Source organism: Ranitomeya variabilis, chromosome 1 (genome assembly GCF_051348905.1).
Source record: "Ranitomeya variabilis isolate aRanVar5 chromosome 1, aRanVar5.hap1, whole genome shotgun sequence".
In the NCBI taxonomy this organism is placed as follows: Eukaryota; Metazoa; Chordata; class Amphibia; order Anura; family Dendrobatidae; genus Ranitomeya; species Ranitomeya variabilis.
The window spans coordinates 223756783-223776095 of record NC_135232.1 but is presented as its reverse complement, the minus strand read 5'-3'; positions in this window follow the sequence as shown (position 1 = coordinate 223776095).

The window sequence follows — 19313 nt, the reverse complement described above, 5'->3', positions numbered from 1 at the left end:
GAGGCAATTTGAAATGTACCTGCCACCTGGCTGATTAGCTCATTGATATGCGCAGTCAGGCCCAGTTACTATGCCAACGCCTGCGAACTGTACATGACCACACCAGCACAGTTTTGCCAGATAATATCAGCTCTTAAAGTGATAGCACAGCACAATTTCAAAGCACTATCTGTAGTCTTATTATAATTATTGCCCCGCTCACCAAATCGGACCCAGCCCGCCAAATCGGACCCAGAGTGGCGCCGCCCGCCAAATCGGACCCAGAGTGGCGCCGCCCGCCAAATCGGACCCAGAGTGGCTACAACTAACAAAACAGCGCCTGAGGGGAACCCAAGTGTGAAAGTCTTGCTGGGGCAACCCGGGCACCATTCCAAAGCACTATCTGTAGTTCCTTCAGGAAATACCCATCTAGTTATTATTATTAGGCTTTTTTTTGCAGTTAATGCGGCCTGAACCGCTGAACGCACAGACTCCAGTGAGGTGTCATTTCGAAGCCAGCGTCCACGAGAGGTGTGCTAAGTATTTTTCATGTCGATCGGATTTGTAGTTTTGGCGCAATTTGCATTTGAAAATTGTTTCCCCCTCATTGGAAAGCATTGTTTCAATGCATTTCAATAGGGAAATTTTCCTATACGTTTAAAATGGGCTGGTTTCTGAGGCAATTTCTAAAAATAACTTAACTGCCAAATGCCACCTGGCTGATTAGTTCATTGATATGCGAAGTCAGACACAGTTACTATGCCAACGCCTGCCAACTCCACCAGGTCACAGTTTTGTCAGATAATATCAGCTCTTAAAGTGACAGCACAGCACAATTTCAAAGCACTATCTGTAGTCTTATTATTATTACAGTATACAGCAAAGAGCCCTGCAGCATACAGCGCAGAGCCCCACAGTATACAGCGCAGAGCCCCGCAGTATACAGCGCAGATCCCCGCAGTATACAGCGCAGAGCCGTGCAGTATACAGTGCAGAGCCGCGCATTATACAGCACGGAGCCGCGCAGCATACAGCGCGGAGCCGCGCAGCATACAGCGCAGAGCCCCGCAGCATACAGCGCAGAGCCCCGCAGCATACAGCGCAGAGCCACGCAGGATACAGCGCAGAGCCCCGCAGCATACAGCGCAGAGCCCCGCAGCATACAGGGCAGAGCCGCGCAGTATACAGCGCAGAGCCGCGCATTATACAGCGCGGAGCCGCGCAGCATACAGCGCGGAGCCCTACAGCATACAGCGCGGAGCCCCGCATTATACAGCGCAGAGCCGTGCAGCATACAGCGCAGAGCCCCGCAGCATACAGCGCAGAGCCCCGCAGCATACAGCGCAGAGCCCCGCAGTATACAGCGCGGAGCCGCGCACTATACAGCGCAGAGCCTTGCAGTATACAGCGCAGAGTCGCGCAGTATACAGCGCAGAGCCGCGCAGTCAGACCCAGTTACTATGCCAACGCCTATGAACTCTACATGAGTCCAGCACACAAGTGTTGTCAGATAATATCAGCTCTTAAAGTGACAGCACAGCACAATTCCAAAGCACTATTTGTAGTCATATTATAATTATTGCCCCGCCCGCCAAATCGGACCCAGAGTGGCGCCGCCCGCCAAATCGGACCCAGAGTGGCGCCGCCCGCCAAATCGGACCCAGAGTGGCGCCGCCCCCGCCAAATCGGACCCAGAGTGGCGCCGCCCGCCAAATCGGACCCAGAGTGGCGTCGCCCGCCAAATCGGACCCAGAGTGGCGCCGCCCGCCAAATCGGACCCAAAGTGGCGCCGCCCGCCAAATCGGACCCAGAGTGGTGCCGCCCGCCAAATCGGACCCAGAGTGGCGCCGCCCGCCAAATCGGACCCAGAGTGGCGTCGCCCGCCAAATCGGACCCAGAGTGGCGCCGCCCGCCAAATCGGACCCAAAGTGGCGCCGCCCGCCAAATCGGACCCAGAGTGGTGCCGCCCGCCAAATCGGACCCAGAGTGGCGCCGCCCGCCAAATCGGACCCAGAGTGGCGCCGCCCGCCAAATCGGACCCAGAGTGGCGCCGCCCGCCAAATCGGACCCAGAGTGACGCCGCCCGCCAAATCGGACCCAGAGTGGCGCCGGCCCCGCCAAATCGGACCCAGAGTGGCGCCGCCCGCCAAATCGGACCCAGAGTGGCGCCGCCCGCCAAATCGGACCCAGAGTGGCGCCGCCCGCCAAATCGGACCCAGAGTGACCCGGGCCACCAACTCGGACCCAGAGTGACCCGGGCCACCAACTCGGACCCAGTGTGACCCGGCCCACCAAATCGGACCCAGAGTGACCCGGCCCACCAAATCGGACCCAGAGTGACCCGGGCCACCAAATCGGACCCAGAGTGACCCGGGCCACCAAATCGGACCCAGAGTGGCCTCAACCCTGAGGGGCTACAACTACCAAACCAGCGCCTGAGGGGCACCCAAGTGTGAAAGTCTTGCAGGGGCAGCCCGGGCACCATTCCAAAGCACTATCTGTAGTTCCTTCAGGAAATACCCATCTAGTTTTCTATTTGTTAATCACAGTTTGAACGCTGCTGACTGGCATTATCTATTCCTTGGATATCTTTTTGTATCCCTTTCCTGTTTTATACAGTTCAACTACCTTTTCCCATAGATCCGTTGACAATTCTTTTGCTTTCCCCATGACTCACAATCCAGTAACGTCAGTCACTGTATGAAAGATACAAGAGTCTGTCTGAATCCCAGAAACTCACTCAGCTTTTATGCACACACACTGATTATAAGCAAACAGGTCACAGGTGAGGATGTTACCTTTAGTAGCCATTCAAACCTATACGTGTCAACTTCTGTGCATGTTATCAGGCCAAAATCACCAGGGTATGTGAACTTTTGATCAGGGACATTTGAATGTTTTGGGTTGTCATTATGATTTAAAAAGAGAAAATACAGTAGTGTGACTATAAATGGCTTCACCCAACCACTAACAACCATGAGTGGAGAAAAAGTTTTGGTGTTATCATTCAGATTCTATGAAAAAAGACCAAGAAAACAAAAATTCTGTAAACTTTTGAGCACAACTGTATTATATATATATGCTTTACTAATCTTGCATTTTTTGGTTTGGTTTTCTTTGCACAATAAGCAACAGTTTTAATATGTGTAGTTTTGTGGCACATAGGATTGTTTTTTGGGCTGTTTTGTGCTATTATGTTTTTTAGAAATGAGAAAAGCAAAAATAATAATTCTAGCATTGTGCCTTTTTCTTTTTTTTTTTAATCGTGCTGGATAAATAATGTGATAATTTAATAGTTTAGGTCATTACAGAAGCAAGGATACTGATGTGAGTTTTTTAAAAATATTTTCACATTACAGTATAAAGCAGTTGTACTGGGGAATATTTTTCTTTTTTTTGTTAATTCCTACTAGGAACCATAACATTTTATGAGCCTGATTGCTCATATAATGTGACTGCTCAGACTTTGGACTGGCCCACAGTAGTTGAATCCCACAGTAGACCCCTTTGCAGGTGTGGGCCACTGCCACCCAATTTGAGCACACTAACACTTGATTCAATATTTCAGAAGGGAGCACCGTTTGACTTTTTAAACACAAAATTGGCTGGAATCAATGGCGGGCGCCATGTCACGTTTGGAGACTCCCTGATGTACCTAAACAGTGGAAACCCCCCAATTCTAACTCCAGCCCTAACCCTAACCCCAACACACCCCTAACCTTAATCCCAACTCTAACCATAACCCTAACCACAACCCTAACCCCAAAATAACCCTAGCTCCAACCCTAACCCTAGCCCCAACCCTAACCCTAGCCCAACCCTAACCCTAGCCCAACACTAACCCTAGCCCCAACCCTAACCCTAGCCCCAACCCTAACCCTAGCCCAACCCTAACCCTAGTCCCAACCCTAACCCTAGCCCTAACCCTAACCCTAGCCCCAACCCTAAGCTTAGCTCTAACCCTAGCGCCAACCCTAACCCTAGCTCTAACCGCAACCCTAACTGCAGCGCCCCAGAGTCCTGGTCGTTGCAGTACTGTGGCTCCGCCACTATGGGGAGCTATGGTGCATCCGATGGCACTGAAGGAGTTCATCTGATCAGGTATCACAGACACCAATACATTTCACAGCCGGGCCTCCGGGGGGAGCTAAGGGTGCTATTCATTAGGCCACTCCCCACCATAGTGGGTAAACTGGGGGTCAGGCAGGAAGTTAGATCAGAAAGCTGACTGGGTTGGAACCAGGCAACACCTTGTGGCAGAGGGTGTTGTAGGGGAAGATACAGTAGGGTCTCTGTCAGGGGTGGGATCCTGACAGAGGCTTGGCAACGAGAACGAACATAACGGGACCGTGCCTGCTCCGGGTAGCGGCGGTGCCCAAGAAAGGATTAGAAGAGAGATAGATTGTGCTGAGTGAGAAACGGGATCACGCAAAGGAGAAATACCAGTAGGAGTCGTGCTGTAAGACCGAAGCAACATCCTACTGGGACGCACTACCGGTGGCCGGAACGCCGAGGGAGTAGAATAACATTCAGCTTCAAGCAATACTCCAAACAGCGGCAGGGCAGTCAGTCTCAGGCGGGCTGTCTAACTCAAATCACCTATGAAGTCTTGGGAGGCAATTGTGGGAGAGGGGCGTCTCTAGGGTCCCGGAAGAACTCCAGGCCTACCCGTCAAACGGGTGCCGTTCCTACCCGAACCTCAGGGAGGGACGGAGGATTAGCAGAACATCATCTAGTCGAGTTGTGAGGGAACATCAGAAACAGACACAACAGTTGTGGGGTACTTTCCGTAAGCACAGCAGGGAAGGACTACAACACATAGCGCTAGGGGGAAGGCACAGATTTCCTCCTGTGAAGAGAACTCTGGAAGTGTCATTGGACCGGCCAGACTTGCGCAGCCTGGTGAGCCGTATTCTGGATTGAGGACCCAGAGATCTTCAGTAAAGAGGTAAAGAGACTGCAACCTGGTGTCCTCATTATTTATCGCGACCTGCACCCCACAACTGCACCGTTACAACACCACTTATTGCACCGGACGTCCCCCACTGACAGACAGGGCCACGGACCGGGTCTAGCCACCGTGACAACCCCAGGACTGAGATCCCAGAGGCCCGGCTCCGGGTACCCCCCGGCCCTGCGGCGGTGTGGGGGCGCTCCAAACTTAGCGTCACGAACAGGATCTACTTAAGCCTGAAGAATCAGGTCATGTGTGCCTTGGAACTGTGATTTATAGTGCTTGGACTGTACTTTATTAGAAGGGCTGTGTATTGCCACTTGCCGCCAGAAGTTCCCGCCAAAACCGCCGCCATTACAGCGCTAAGGAGAGCGCAGGAGAAGAAGAAGGGCGTGGAAGTGGGCGTGAACAAGCTGAAGAGCGCGAAAGACAATGGCCGCCCAGTCTAAATATCTCGGCCCCTTGAGGACGTGTCCGTCAGCAGCCGAGATCCGCCTCCTGATCCTCAATGGTGGGCAGAGACAGAGAAAACGAAACCGCCCACGAAGGAGAGAGCGGGAAAAGGACCAGGAAGAAGGAGCGAGCGACATGGAGGACGCCATGGCGAGCCGCCCGGAGCCGGAGCGTGGGGTCGGAGCAGAGGACTTCCCCAGCCACCCGGAGGGGCACCGCAACCAGGCCTCCACCGCTGATGCTGAATTCCTGCAGGCCGGAGTGGACGAGCTCAGCGACCGATCCCGGCGGACGCAGCTGAGCACTGAGGCCGGGTGGAAGAAGGCCATCATCAGGAGCCTCACCGGACATCTGTCGGCAGCCTCATCTGGTCCGGAGCAGGGAAGAAGTCCCAGCGCCCCGAAGCTGGAAAGCAAGGCCCTGCCGGAAAGGGGTATGCTGCAAGCAGAGATGACAATGTCGCAGCACAAGGCCCTGCAACCAGCGTTCCAGACCCCAGCGGAGGCAGAGCAGACCGGCACCGGAGGGACCGCATCTGAAGCAGGTATGAAAGACGACCCTGCCCTGACGACCGACACCCCTCCAGTGACTGCTAGTGCCACAGCTGCTGACTCCGTTCCAGTGACTGATCTTGCAGCATCCGCTGCCTCTGCTGCCGCAAATGCCCCTACTCAAGCTGCGCAGACCTCCATCTCTGTGCATGACCTAACCGTGCATGAGAGACGGGTTAACGGCGTTTGTCCAGCACTGGGTGCAACCCTGGACTTCACCCTTCCCGGGCCAAGAGGGGTTAAGTGCCAGGTGCAGCCCTGGAAGCCGTCCAACTAAGCCTCGGAAACCTGAAACTGTAAATAGTTAACTGCTTATTTCCTTGCTGTTTTGCTGCTAAAACCCGTCCTGGGTTAACTCTTAAAGGGATCCCTTTGTTTACCCGGGATCCCTATTGCTTTTTATTTTTGCTTTCACTTTCATTTTTGCTTTTTTGTTCCACAATGTTATAAAAACTGCTGAATCATGAACAATGCATGATACAAACTTCTTGTAAATAGTTCGCACCTTATTAAAGGCGCTTCCTACTGGTTTTACTTAGAAAGAGACTCTTTGCGAAGATACCACACCGGAGCCTTTGCTGAGTATGGACTGGTAGCTAGAGAACAAATGCTACCTCCTAAAGACTTGGTCCCTTCTTAAAGGGGACATCCACGTGTATATTTGAAGAACCGTATTGCTTTAAGATAGATGGATAGCAATAATGCCTTGATGAAAGAAAGTAATAATGAGGATTGATGTTATAAGGGGATAGTTGATAATGTTGATAAGAAACTGGGGATAGAAGGTAAACCCTGAGTCCTCCATAGTAAGTTAGTTATTGTAAAGAAACAGTTAATAATGTGTTACAGAGGACAGAAAGTGAACCCGTAGGGGTTAGGTAGTGAGTCCTCCTAGGAGCCATACGTAGATGGCTCAGTGCTTCTAAAACTGAAAGTAATGTTATGATCTATACTGTGTATAGAAGTTGAAAAGGCAGTAGGCCCTGGCTGAACGGGGCGGTCCTGTAACAGAAAGGAGAGGCAGTAGGTCTGGTGCCGATAGGACAGGCGGTCCTGCAGATTTAAAGAAGGAGAATGAAAAAGTTAAAATACCTTATAATGTGATTATAGGAAGGTCTTTAGTGGACTAAGAGTGTATGTCCTTAAAGGCAAAGTTAAATTATTGTTCAACAATTTTTGCACTTAGTAGAATACCCGGTTGGGTAAGGAAAGTTAATTATAGCATGTTGCTATGATATTTAACCATGTTTTGTAACGTTCAAGTGTCCTCACCTCCCATAAAGGGAAGCTTGTTCAAGTATACTTATTGTTATTGCACTCAACCAAACTGTATGTCTTTTTGCTAAACTTGTATTGCTGTTTTCTTCCCAGTCCCGGAGTACTGTGTTTAACCAGGGGGGAGTGCAGCGCCCCAGAGTCCTGGTCGTTGCAGTACTGTGGCTCCGCCACTATGGGGAGCTATGGTGCGTCCGATGGCACTGAAGGAGTTCATCTGATCAGGTATCACAGACACCAATACATTTCACAGCCGGGCCTCCGGGGGGAGCTAAGGGTGCTATTCATTAGGCCACTCCCCACCATAGTGGGTAAACTGGGGGTCAGGCAGGAAGTTAGATCAGAAAGCTGACTGGGTTGGAACCAGGCAACACCTTGTGGCAGAGGGTGTTGTAGGGGAAGATACAGTAGGGTCTCTGTCAGGGGTGGGATCCTGACAGAGGCTTGGCAACGAGAACGAACGTAACGGGACCGTGCCTGCTCCGGGTAGCGGCGGTGCCCAAGAAAGGATTAGAAGAGAGATAGATTGTGCTGAGTGAGAAACGGGATCACGCAAAGGAGAAATACCAGTAGGAGTCGTGCTGTAAGACCGAAGCAACATCCTACTGGGACGCACTACCGGTGGCCGGAACGCCGAGGGAGTAGAATAACATTCAGCTTCAAGCAATACTCCAAACAGCGGCAGGGCAGTCAGTCTCAGGCGGGCTGTCTAACTCAAATCACCTATGAAGTCTTGGGAGGCAATTGTGGGAGAGGGGCGTCTCTAGGGTCCCGGAAGAACTCCAGGCCTACCCGTCAAACGGGTGCCGTTCCTACCCGAACCTCAGGGAGGGACGGAGGATTAGCAGAACATCATCTAGTCGAGTTGTGAGGGAACATCAGAAACAGACACAACAGTTGTGGGGTACTTTCCGTAAGCACAGCAGGGAAGGACTACAACACATAGCGCTAGGGGGAAGGCACAGATTTCCTCCTGTGAAGAGAACTCTGGAAGTGTCATTGGACCGGCCGGACTTGCGCAGCCTGGTGAGCCGTATTCTGGATTGAGGACCCAGAGATCTTCAGTAAAGAGGTAAAGAGACTGCAACCTGGTGTCCTCATTATTTATCGCGACCTGCACCCCACAACTGCACCGTTACAACACCACTTATTGCACCGGACGTCCCCCACTGACAGACAGGGCCACGGACCGGGTCTAGCCACCGTGACAACCCCAGGACTGAGATCCCAGAGGCCCGGCTCCGGGTACCCCCCGGCCCTGCGGCGGTGTGGGGGCGCTCCATAACCCCAACTCTAACCCTAATGGAAAAATGAAAATACTTTTTGAATTTTATTATTTTTACCTAAGGGGTTATAAAGGGTGGTTTGATTTACTTTTTTTTAATTTTGATAGACCCTATCACAGTGATCAAAATTAACCAATAGGAAAAATCTCCTATTGTTGCCGGGTGCCGGCTGGCAGATCTCGGCTTGTGCACGGATCACGCGCCCACCATTTTCTTCCCGGAAGATGCCAGGGGACATCAACTGGAGATGCAGGAGGTGCTGTATGTACTGGGGGAGGCTCAGAGGACCCCATTTCTCTCTCCTCTGATGTGCTAGATCATATCAGAGGAGAGAGAAATAAATAGCAAATCAGACTTTTTTTGCGGTTGCCGTTATTCCGTGAATAACGGTGATCACAACACTGGGGTCGGTAAAAACCAACCCGAATCATGTTCTCCGGGGTCTCAGCTAACTCCGGTAGCCAAAACCCCAGGGGAATTTCCGAAGCTGGGAGGTGCTATAATCTTATTTCTCAGCGCCGATAAAAAGCGGTGCTGAGGAATAGGTACCCTTAACTGCCGCCGTTAAAAGGCGTATTGTCAGTCGTTAAGGGGTTAAGTGTTTGTCATTTTACTGGTACATATATAGATTAATGTGAACTAATATGTATGTTATTAGTTTTATTAAATAATATATTTTACTTTTGTGTAGCGTGGAACATCATTTGTGTGATTTAGGGTATATGCAGAGTAGCAAGATGGTAGTGTCACGCACAGTGAAGGGAGACTAAGTGCAACATGAAGGGATAAGGGAAAGGGAACCCAACACTAGGGAAGGGGGTGAAGATCCCTAGACAGATCTAATGTCACTCTGTCTGACCTGTTCCTAAATAGGTTCCACACCTATCACCGAGCAGGATACCTAATCCCTGCCTGATCCTGGCAATAAGCCCTACATAGGGAAGAACAGGATAACCTAGTCAATCCCCACTACCACTAAAGACAGATGGGATACACAAACAAGGGGAACACTTTGCTTGAATAGACTCAGAGAGCAACACAGACATCCTCCAAACACCAGAGAGGAAGATAGCCGACTACTATAGCTCCAAGCCGCAATAGGGAACTGGAAATAGAAATATCAACCACGACTCCCAGCAGCACGCTGGGGTTTATAAAAATCCCGGTACAGGTGTGTCAATTAGAGCCGGGGGAGGTTGCCTCTGGGTCTTAAAGTCAGAAGAACTAGGAAGAAGTCTGCAAAGCCAACTGCTGAGACCTTCTGCAGTATATAGAGCCCCTAAGTGCAAGAAGAGCAGAATCCCTCCCTTAAGTAACTCCATTTTGAAAATTATACCCCTTTGGGAATTTATCTACGGGTGCAGTGGCAATTTTGACTCCATGGGTGTTTTCCAGAAACATGCAGCAGTGGATGTTGCTGAGTGAATATTGCAAACTACCGTTATAGTGACCAGTACGCTGTAGTGACTAGTATGTTTCAGTCACCAATACGTTTTGCCCAGCTCATGCTTCTGGAGACATGCACCCGTAAATTAGGCGGGCTCTCATCGCTACAGAAATGTCAAACATGTAGACGCTATATGTGGTTTAGGCACACTGGGGCTTAGAAGGGAGGGGGCACTTGCATTTGGGAGTGCAGAATTTGATGAATTTCTTTTGGAGGGTGAGGAGCCATTTCACTTTTTCAAAGCCTTTGTGCTACCAGTAACGTGGAGGCCCCCTATATTTCCGTTAGCAGATGATAGACCTGACCTGAGTGGGTATTTGCTTCTTTTGTAGATTGAATTCAAGCTTTTGTTAGTAACATTTTACACAAAGTTTGGGATCACATTTATCTACGCTGAGCACTTACATTGGTATTTCCATCTAAATCTCTGAGTGACGTGATTCAGAGGAAAAACCCTTGAGGAATCCATTCACTACAATGAGGCAGCAGAGTTACTCAGGACTCCATCTGGCCTCTGTTCAGTGGTGACCTTCTTTTCAGAAGCGCACAAAACTGGGGCCACCTGCATTTTTATGCAATCCTAAAAAGATGGACACCACTGGATCACAGGTCAGATGGCGTCCACAGTGCCTCCATCTGCCTCATTATAGGGAATCTTCCGCCGTGGTTCCGTCTGAATCACATGACAGAGATTCATATGGAAAGCGCTCGGTGCAGAATAAATGTGTGCCGTGCCTTTGTAAGGTCTGAGAAAGGTCTGAGACTAAGGAGAGAGAGAGAGAAACTCCTAAGGTGAACCCGCAGGACCGAGACAACGAACCTCCCAAGGGTGAGCTGGCCTGGTAGACCACCCCCTATACAGGGAGTGTCAGGGGCAGGCCCAAGAGAGACTATTGCCGTGGAAGCTGATACCTGGGGACAGAGGGTAGGAGTAAAAGGAATAGGCGGACAAGGAAACGAATAACGGAGACTGGGGGCTACAGGAAAAGGCTACTAATGGTCAAACAAGGGAAGAGGGCAGAAGGACATTCAGGGAACACAGAACTGACAAGGGGCTGACAGAGACGAAGGAAAGGTGCTAAGAAAGCAAGCAGGGAGGTAAGGGGTAGACGGCATAGGAAACAAAGCAGGACCAGGTACAGGACTGGCTAGCAGGTAGACAGAGAAACGCAGGAAAGCGAGGGACCTGAATCAAGCTAAAACACAATTGACAATCAGGCAAGGAACAGGAGGAGGAGAGGCTACCTGATATAGGAGGAGTACCACATGACTTCCGGGTCAGGAATCTCCAGGGTCAAGGAAAGGAGGAGCGGAGCAACCGAGAACCAGTCATTGGAGGTGCGCGTGCACCACAGAAGCCAGAAGGCGAAGTGCGCATGCGCACCTGACGGGAGTCAGGAGACGGCGAGGAGACCGGAAGAGAGGAGGACGAGCGGCGCGCACACATGCCGGGTGTGCGCAAGGAGGAACGCCAGTAGCCGAGGGAAGACGCGGCAGTAGCAGCAGGAGGACGCAAGGCTGGGTAAGTATGTCGGCGGTCAGGGGGAGAGGCGATAGGCGCGACAGCCTTACTGTGCTGTTTTGGGAGGCAGAATGAACAAATCAATACAAGGTGAAGAATTGGTTTTATTTATTTTTTACGCCATTCTGCGTGCGGTATAAGTGATTAGGCGACATTATTCTATGGCTCGGTGCAATTACAACAATACCAGATTAATATTTTTTTTATGTTTGGCTGCTGTCACACACTCGCAAGACGCTTTTTTTGCAAAAACTTGTTTTGCAATTGCATATTTTGGGAGCTATAATTTTTCCATATTTTAGCCGACAGAGTCAAATGAGGGCTTGTTTTTTTGGGGAGAAGTTGACGTTTTTATTGGTACCATTTTCTGCCACATAATATTTTTTGTTCGCTTTCTATTCCGATTTTTGGGAGGCAGATTCAAGAATATATATATATATATTTTTATATTGTTCCGCGTGTTGTAAAATTGATAAGGCAGCTTTATTCTTCAGGTCAGTATGATAACAGTGATACCACATTTATATATTTTTTTATGCTTCGGCACTTTTACACAATACAAACTTTTGTAGAAAAAATAATTATCTTTGCATTGCTATATTCTGAGAGCTTTATCTTTTTTTATTTTTCCCCTAATGGAGCTATATCTTGGCTTGTATTTTATGGGTCAAGATGACTTTCTCAGTGTTGTCATGTTTATTTATATTCGTCTTTTTTATCGCATTTTATTCCACTTTTTTTTAGTGGTATGATGATAAAGCATTGTTGTTTGCCTTGTTTTTTTTTGGTTTGTTTACGGTGTTCAATAAAGAGATTAACTAGTGAGATAGTTTTATAGGTCGGGTTTTTCTGGACAGGGAAATACCAAATATGTGCACTTTTATTGTTCATATATTTTTTTCAGAAAAATATTTATTTATAGATACAATATATATTTCTTTTCTTTAATATTTTTTAATTTTTGTTAAACCTTTTTTACTTTGTCCCACTATGGGACTTTCATTTATTTGCAGGCTGATCCCTTGCACAGAATATGGATGCAGGAGCATCCCTATGCTATGCAAGCTGTCAGCGGTGCACTGATAGGTAATCTTGCGTCATCATGATCAAGCAACTTTGCTAACTCTGGTGACCCGGGTGTCGCCATGGCAGAAATTGGGACCCCGCAATGACATCACGGGATCTCCGATGCAAGGGAAAAGGGTCTTTCTTCTATCGCAGCATTGTGCAACCAGGTGTCAAATCAGCTGACAATTGGAAGGCAAAAAAGTCGGTAAGTACCAGGCGACCTTGAAAGTATGAATACGTCTAAGGTCGGAAAGGGATTAATTGAAAAAAATCACTCCCAACCATTTCTATCATTTACCCATTTATTAACCTAAAAATAAAAAATCAAATTAATTCTCACCTGTCCGCCGTAAATTCATAAGGAGGTCCTACGACGATCCCCAACTCTGCTACATCCAGTGTATAAAGCTCAGTTCAAAGAATGCAGCTCCATATACTAGAGCAGCAGCAACTGCCAGGTGTCATGTTGAGGTGACATCAGTAAGGTTACCTCAGTTCACAATGGCCGGTTCTCATGAGGGCTGCTGTGAACTGAGATCAGCTTGCAGCTGTCTGTTTAACCTTTGCTGGTTGTTAAAAATAGGAGGGAACCCAAGTCTTTTTTTTTAGTCTCCACTATTTAATAACTAGGAAAGGCTAAGCAGACAGCTGTGAGCTATTAATAGGCTGGGAACCTTTATGGATATTGGTATTTTCCCAGAATTACACCAGCCCCCAGCTGTCTGCTTTCCCTCGGTTGGTTATTTAAAATAGGGGCAGACCCCATGTCATTTTGTTTATTAACAAGTAGAGTAAAATACATGCCCAAGGTAACCTTAGTTCACAGTATCCAGGTGTTCCAGCAGCTAAAAACTCCAGTAATCTTAAAGTCTCCCTTAGGCCATGTGCACACGTTCAGTATTTTTCGCGTTTTTTTCGCGTTTTTTCGCTATAAAAACGTGATAAAAACGCTAACATATGCCTCCCATTATTTTCAGTGTATTCCGCATTTTTTGTGCAAATGTAGCCTTTTTTTCCGCGAAAAAATCGCATCGCGGAAAAAAAAGCAACATGTTCATTAAAATGCGGAATTGCAGGGGATTCCTCACACCTAAGAGTCCATTGATCTGCTTACTTCCCGCACGGGGCTGTGCCCACCATGCGGGAAGTAAGCAGATTATGTGCGGTTGGTACCCAGGGTGGAGGAGAGGAGACTCTCCTCCACGGACTGGGCACCATATAATTGGTCAAAAAAAAAAAGAATTAAAATAAAAAATAGTCCTATACTCACCCTCGATGTCTTCCCGCCTCTCAGCTGCATGCTGCCGCTTCGGTTCCTGTAGCTGGTGTGCGGTGAAGGACCTGCCGATGACGTCACTGTCCTGTGATTGGTCGAGACCGGTCATGTGACCGCGACGTCATGGAAGGTCCTGCGCGCACACACCATCTATATGGAACGGACGCCGGTGAGGAGATCAGCTGTCTGCGGGTGAGTATAAGCATTTTTTTTATTTTTTTTATTATTTTTAAACATTCTATCTTTTACTATAGATGCTGCAAAAGCAGCATCTATAGTAAAAAGTTGGTCACACTTGTCAAACGCTATGTTTGACAAGTGTGACCAACCTGTCAGTCAGTTTTCCAAGCGATGCTACAGATCGCTTGGAAAACTTTAGCATTCTGCAAGCTAATTACGCTTGCAGAATGCTAAAAAAAACGCGAAAAAAACGGAAAAAAAACGCAAAAAAAAAAAATGCGGATTTCTTGCAGAAAATTTCCGGTTTTCTTCAGGAAATTTCTGCAAGAAATCCGGACGTGTGCACATACCCTTAAGGTTTTCACAGCCACTGGGTCTCACGGTAACTCAAGTGCCAGACAGATGAATGCCGAGTTCTGGACTCACGGCTGTTCATCTGTCTGGCACTGGTACTGTGCAGCGTAAGAACTAGCTGCTATGAACCCATATCACAGGCCGGCTCACATAGAGGTTACTGTGAGAACCACCATCTGTGACCTGCGGTAGCCTTAATTATGCCACCGCTCATCACTGCAGCAGCTGAATTCTCAAGCTAAACTCACTGTGCTCCAGATGCTGTGGTGAGGGGTCATGTTCCTGATGTCACTGCTCACCACAGCATCTGGATAGTAGTTGGGGGTCATCATGGTACCTGATTATTATGGATTAGATGGTGGCCCGATTCGAACGCATCGGGTATTCTAGAATATGCATGCCCACGTAGTATATTGCCCAGCCACGTAGCATATTGCCCAGTGACGTAGTATATTGCCCAGCCACGTAGTATATTGCCCAGTGACGTAGTATATTGCCCAGCCACGTAGTATATTGCCCAGTGACATAGTACATTGCCCAGTTACGTAGTATACAGCACAGAGCCATGTAGTATATTGTACAGCGACATAGTATACAGCACAGAGCCACGTAGTATATTGCCCAGTCACGTAGTATATTGGCCAGTCACGTAGTATATTGCCCAGCTACGTAGTATATTGCCCAGCCACGTGTGTCACAGGTTAAAAAATAAAAAATAAACATATACTCACCTTCCGAATGCAGGCGGCAGCTTCCGGTCCCAGGGTGTGATGACGTCGCGGTCACATGACCGTGACGTCATGGCAGGTCCTTCTCGCGCAGGCACGCAGGACCTGTTATGACATCGCGGTCACATGACCGTGACGTCATGGCAGGTCCTTGTCGCATACCATCCTTAGCACCGGAACCTGCCGCTTGCATGGAGCGGTCACCGGAGCGTCGCGAGGAGCGGGAAAGGCGGCGGAAGGTGAGTATGTGATTTTTAATTTTTTTTATTATTTTTAACATTAGATGTTTTTACTATTGACGCTGCATAGGCAGCATCAATAGTAAAAACTTGGTTACACAGAGTTAATAGCGGCGGTAACGGAGTGAGTTAGCCATGGCATAACGCGGTCCGTTACCGCTGGCATTAACCCTGTGTGAGCCGTGACTGCGGGGAGTATGGAGCGGGTGCCGGGCACTGACTGCAGGGGAGTAGGGAGGGACTAATCGGATTGTGGCCATCGCTGATTGGTCGCGGCAGCCATGATAGGCAGCTGGCGAGACCAATCAGCTACTTGGATTCCATGACAGACAGAGGCCGCGACCAATGAATATCCGTGACAGAAAGACAGACAGACGGACAGACAGAAAGACGGAAGTGACCCTTAAACAATTATATAGTAGATTAATGTTGGACAGATGAGGATTACTTAGATTTTTTTTATTTTTTATTTTATCTTAATAAATGAGTAAAAGAGGGTAATTGTCAGGGAGGGTTTTGTTCAAATGAAGAACTTTCCCCTGCATGTATGTTTATTACTTTTGACTACGGGGTTAGTAATGGGGGTGTCTGATAGACACGTCTCTGTTACTATCCCCTGGGCTTGATGTCAGCTGAAATGATAAATCTGATATCAACCCCAAAACTATTACCTTGCTTGCCAGCGTACCAGGGCAAGCAGTAAAAGCTGGGCAAAGCGCCAGAATTGGCACATCTAATGGATACGCCTTTTCTGGGGTGGCTGCGGGCTGCTATTTTTAGGCTGGGGAGAGACAAATATTCATAGGTCTTCCTAGCCTGAGAATATCAGACCCCAACTTTCTGCTTTAGTTTGGCTGGTTATCAAAACTGGGGGGACTCGACGAAAAAATAATTTAAAAAAATGGCGTGGGACCCCCTCTATTTTAACCAGTCAAAATAAACAAGACAGCTGGTTCTGGTAATGTATTTATGTAGTGCTTGTGGTTCTGGTAATATATTTATGTACTGTTGATGTTTCTGGTGATATATTCCTGTACTTGTGTCACGATTGGAGTAGCGAGTAAACTGGGACCAGGGGAACCTTTCCTGGCCCCAGCTCTAGGGGGCGCCCTAACTCGCCCTGTTCCCCGGGATACCTCAGATGGCGAGGATGCCGAGGCCTCCGCCCTTGCCCTGTCTCCTGACTGCCGCCCTGCGTCTGTCCCCCTCCCCACCCGGGGAAGAGAGGCGCTACCGTGTACAACAGTACACCAACCCGACAAACAGGGGAACGAAGACAAGGGTAAAAAGAAAACTCCACTCACACAAAATATGCTCTCACAAATAACAGAGGTATCCACCAGGGTGTGAAGGAAGGGGAGAGTAAATAAGGCAGGTAAGGATGAGGAATTTTCCAAGCGTACAAACCATACAACTGTCACACAATAAATTCCTCCAGCTCTCCAAACACCAGCTCCTCACTACTCCAGGTCTGTCAAGCAAGTGCTATTTCAGACAAAGATCTGACCAGAAGGCCTAGCTTAAATAGGAGAGAGGAGTGGCTAACCGAGCACAGCTGAAAGCAGGAATTTCCACATGGCCTATTAACCCCTGTCCTGCTGAAAGAAAACAGAACACTTTTAATACACAGGAGAAGTGCTTCTTCTCAGAGATGAAGCAGAAGCCATCAGACGCCGTGGTCTTCTGGTACTGCTCTGTCGCGGTAACTCCGTGACAACTTGTTTCTGATCTTGTACACATATAACAATCTATAACTTGTCAGAAAATTTGATACATGGCTAGATCCATAAAATATTGAGCCATCTGTCAAGTTAAGGGTTGCTACTAGGGTTGAGCGACCTTTAGTTTTTTAGGGTCGAGTCGGGTTTTGTGAAACCTGACTGTCTTAAAAGTCGAGTCGAGTGAAATCGGCCGACCACCGTTAAAAGTCGGGTTTCGGCCGAAACACGAAACCCAATGAATGAATTTTTTTTAATTTTTTTTTACCTCCTCCTCCTCCTCCTCCATCCCAGCACAGAAAATTTCGTATTGCACATTCCAAATCCCTACTGCGCACAAGCGATAACATGACGATAGGCGTTCACTCCCCTAACACCTATGTCATCACTCTGCCCACGCTCATTCATTGGCTGAAAAAATGGCGCTAATCGCGTCATACGAAACGCGACTTTCGCGCCATGATCGCGTACCGCATGGCCGACCCCGCACAGGGATCGGGTCGGGTTTCATGAGACGCCGACTTTGCCAAAAGTCGGCGACTTATGAAAATGAACGACCCGTTTCGCTCAACCCTAGTTGCTACATATGTATTTGTTAGGAGCATTAATAAAATTAAGCACTAGCACTGTTGAATGCCAAATCGTAACAGCTTGAAATATGTTCATTGTTAGGATTGTACTTTGCTTGCCAATTCTAGTGGTCATGAGAATGCCATTCATATACGATTTTTATACTTACGGTCACGTGCCAACTATCTTCTCTTCCTGCTTCCCTCGATGAAGCAGGGGCAGTAGTTTTTGACTGAAAATTGAGAGACTTAGGAAAAGCAACTATTAGATACTTGACTGTGAGGGCGTAGTCAAACGGCTGTATAAATCGAAACGAGATTGGTATGCAGTGCACAGACTGGATGGCGGTTTTCGAGTGACAGCTTCATGTACAGGGTGGACCATTTATATGGATACACCTAAATAAAATGGGAATGGTTGGTGATATCAACTTCCTGTTTGTGGCACATTAGTATATGGGAGGGGGAAAACTTTTCAAGATGGGTGGTGACCATTTTGGATCCAACTTTAGTTTTTCCAATGGGAAGAGGGTCATGTGACACATCAAACTTATTAAGAATTTCACAAGAAAAACAATGATGTGCTTGGTTTTAACATAACTTTATTCTTTAATGAGTTATTTACAAGTTTATGATGACTTATAAAATTTGTTCAAAGTGCTGCCCATTGTGTTGGATTGTCAATGCAACCCACTTCTCTCACTCTTGACACACTGATAGCAACACCGCAGAAGAAATTCTAGCACAGGCTTCCAGTATCCATTGTTTAGATGCTGCACCTCTCCTATCTTCACAGCATAGACAATTGCCTTCAGATGACCCCAAAGATAAAAGTCTAAAGGTACAGTCACACTCAGCGACGCTGCAGCGATATAGACAACGAGCCGATCGCTGCAGCGTCGCTGTTTAGGTCGCTGTAGAGATGTCAAACACAGCAGCTCCACAACGATGCAGGAGCGATCCTGTGACGTAGCTGTGACGCACTTATCGTTCTCACAGGTCGTTAGCTCCATGTTTAACATTGCTGATATCGTTGCTTTTGCTGTCAAACACGACGATACACGCCGATCTGACGACCAAATAAAGTTCTGGACTTCTAGCTCCGACCAGCGATATCACAGCAGGATCCTGATCGCTGCTGCGTGTCAAACACAACGAGATCGCTATCCAGGATGCTGCAACGTCACGGATCAATGTCGTTCTCGTTGTAAAGTTGCTGAGTGTGAAGGTACCTTAAGGGGGTCAGATCAGGAGACCTTGGTGGCGATTCAACTGGCCCACAACGACCATCATGATGATGTGTTGCCCTCTTTATGCACTGAAGATGGCAAGTTCCCTGAGTTTTTCCAGCATGATGGTGCACCACCACATTATGGGTGTCAGGTCCGATCATTCCTACATGAACAGTTTCCTGGAAATTGAATTTTTGCCCCAGGTGCAGGAAAACCTAGATTTGTCTCTGCTTTAGGCACCAAGATAGCAGAAAAAAATATGCACCCCATCTAGGAATTTACACCCCTTAGGAAATTCATCTGTGGGTACAGTTACTATTTTGTCCCCACAGATGTGATCCTGTAATAAACAATGAGTAGATATTAAATATTGAAAACTGCAAATTTGTTATTTTAATTGCCCAATACATTGTGCCCAGTTGGTGATTTTGGAAACTTGCACCCTGAAGCTATTAGAAACCAACTGTGATTTGGGCACAACG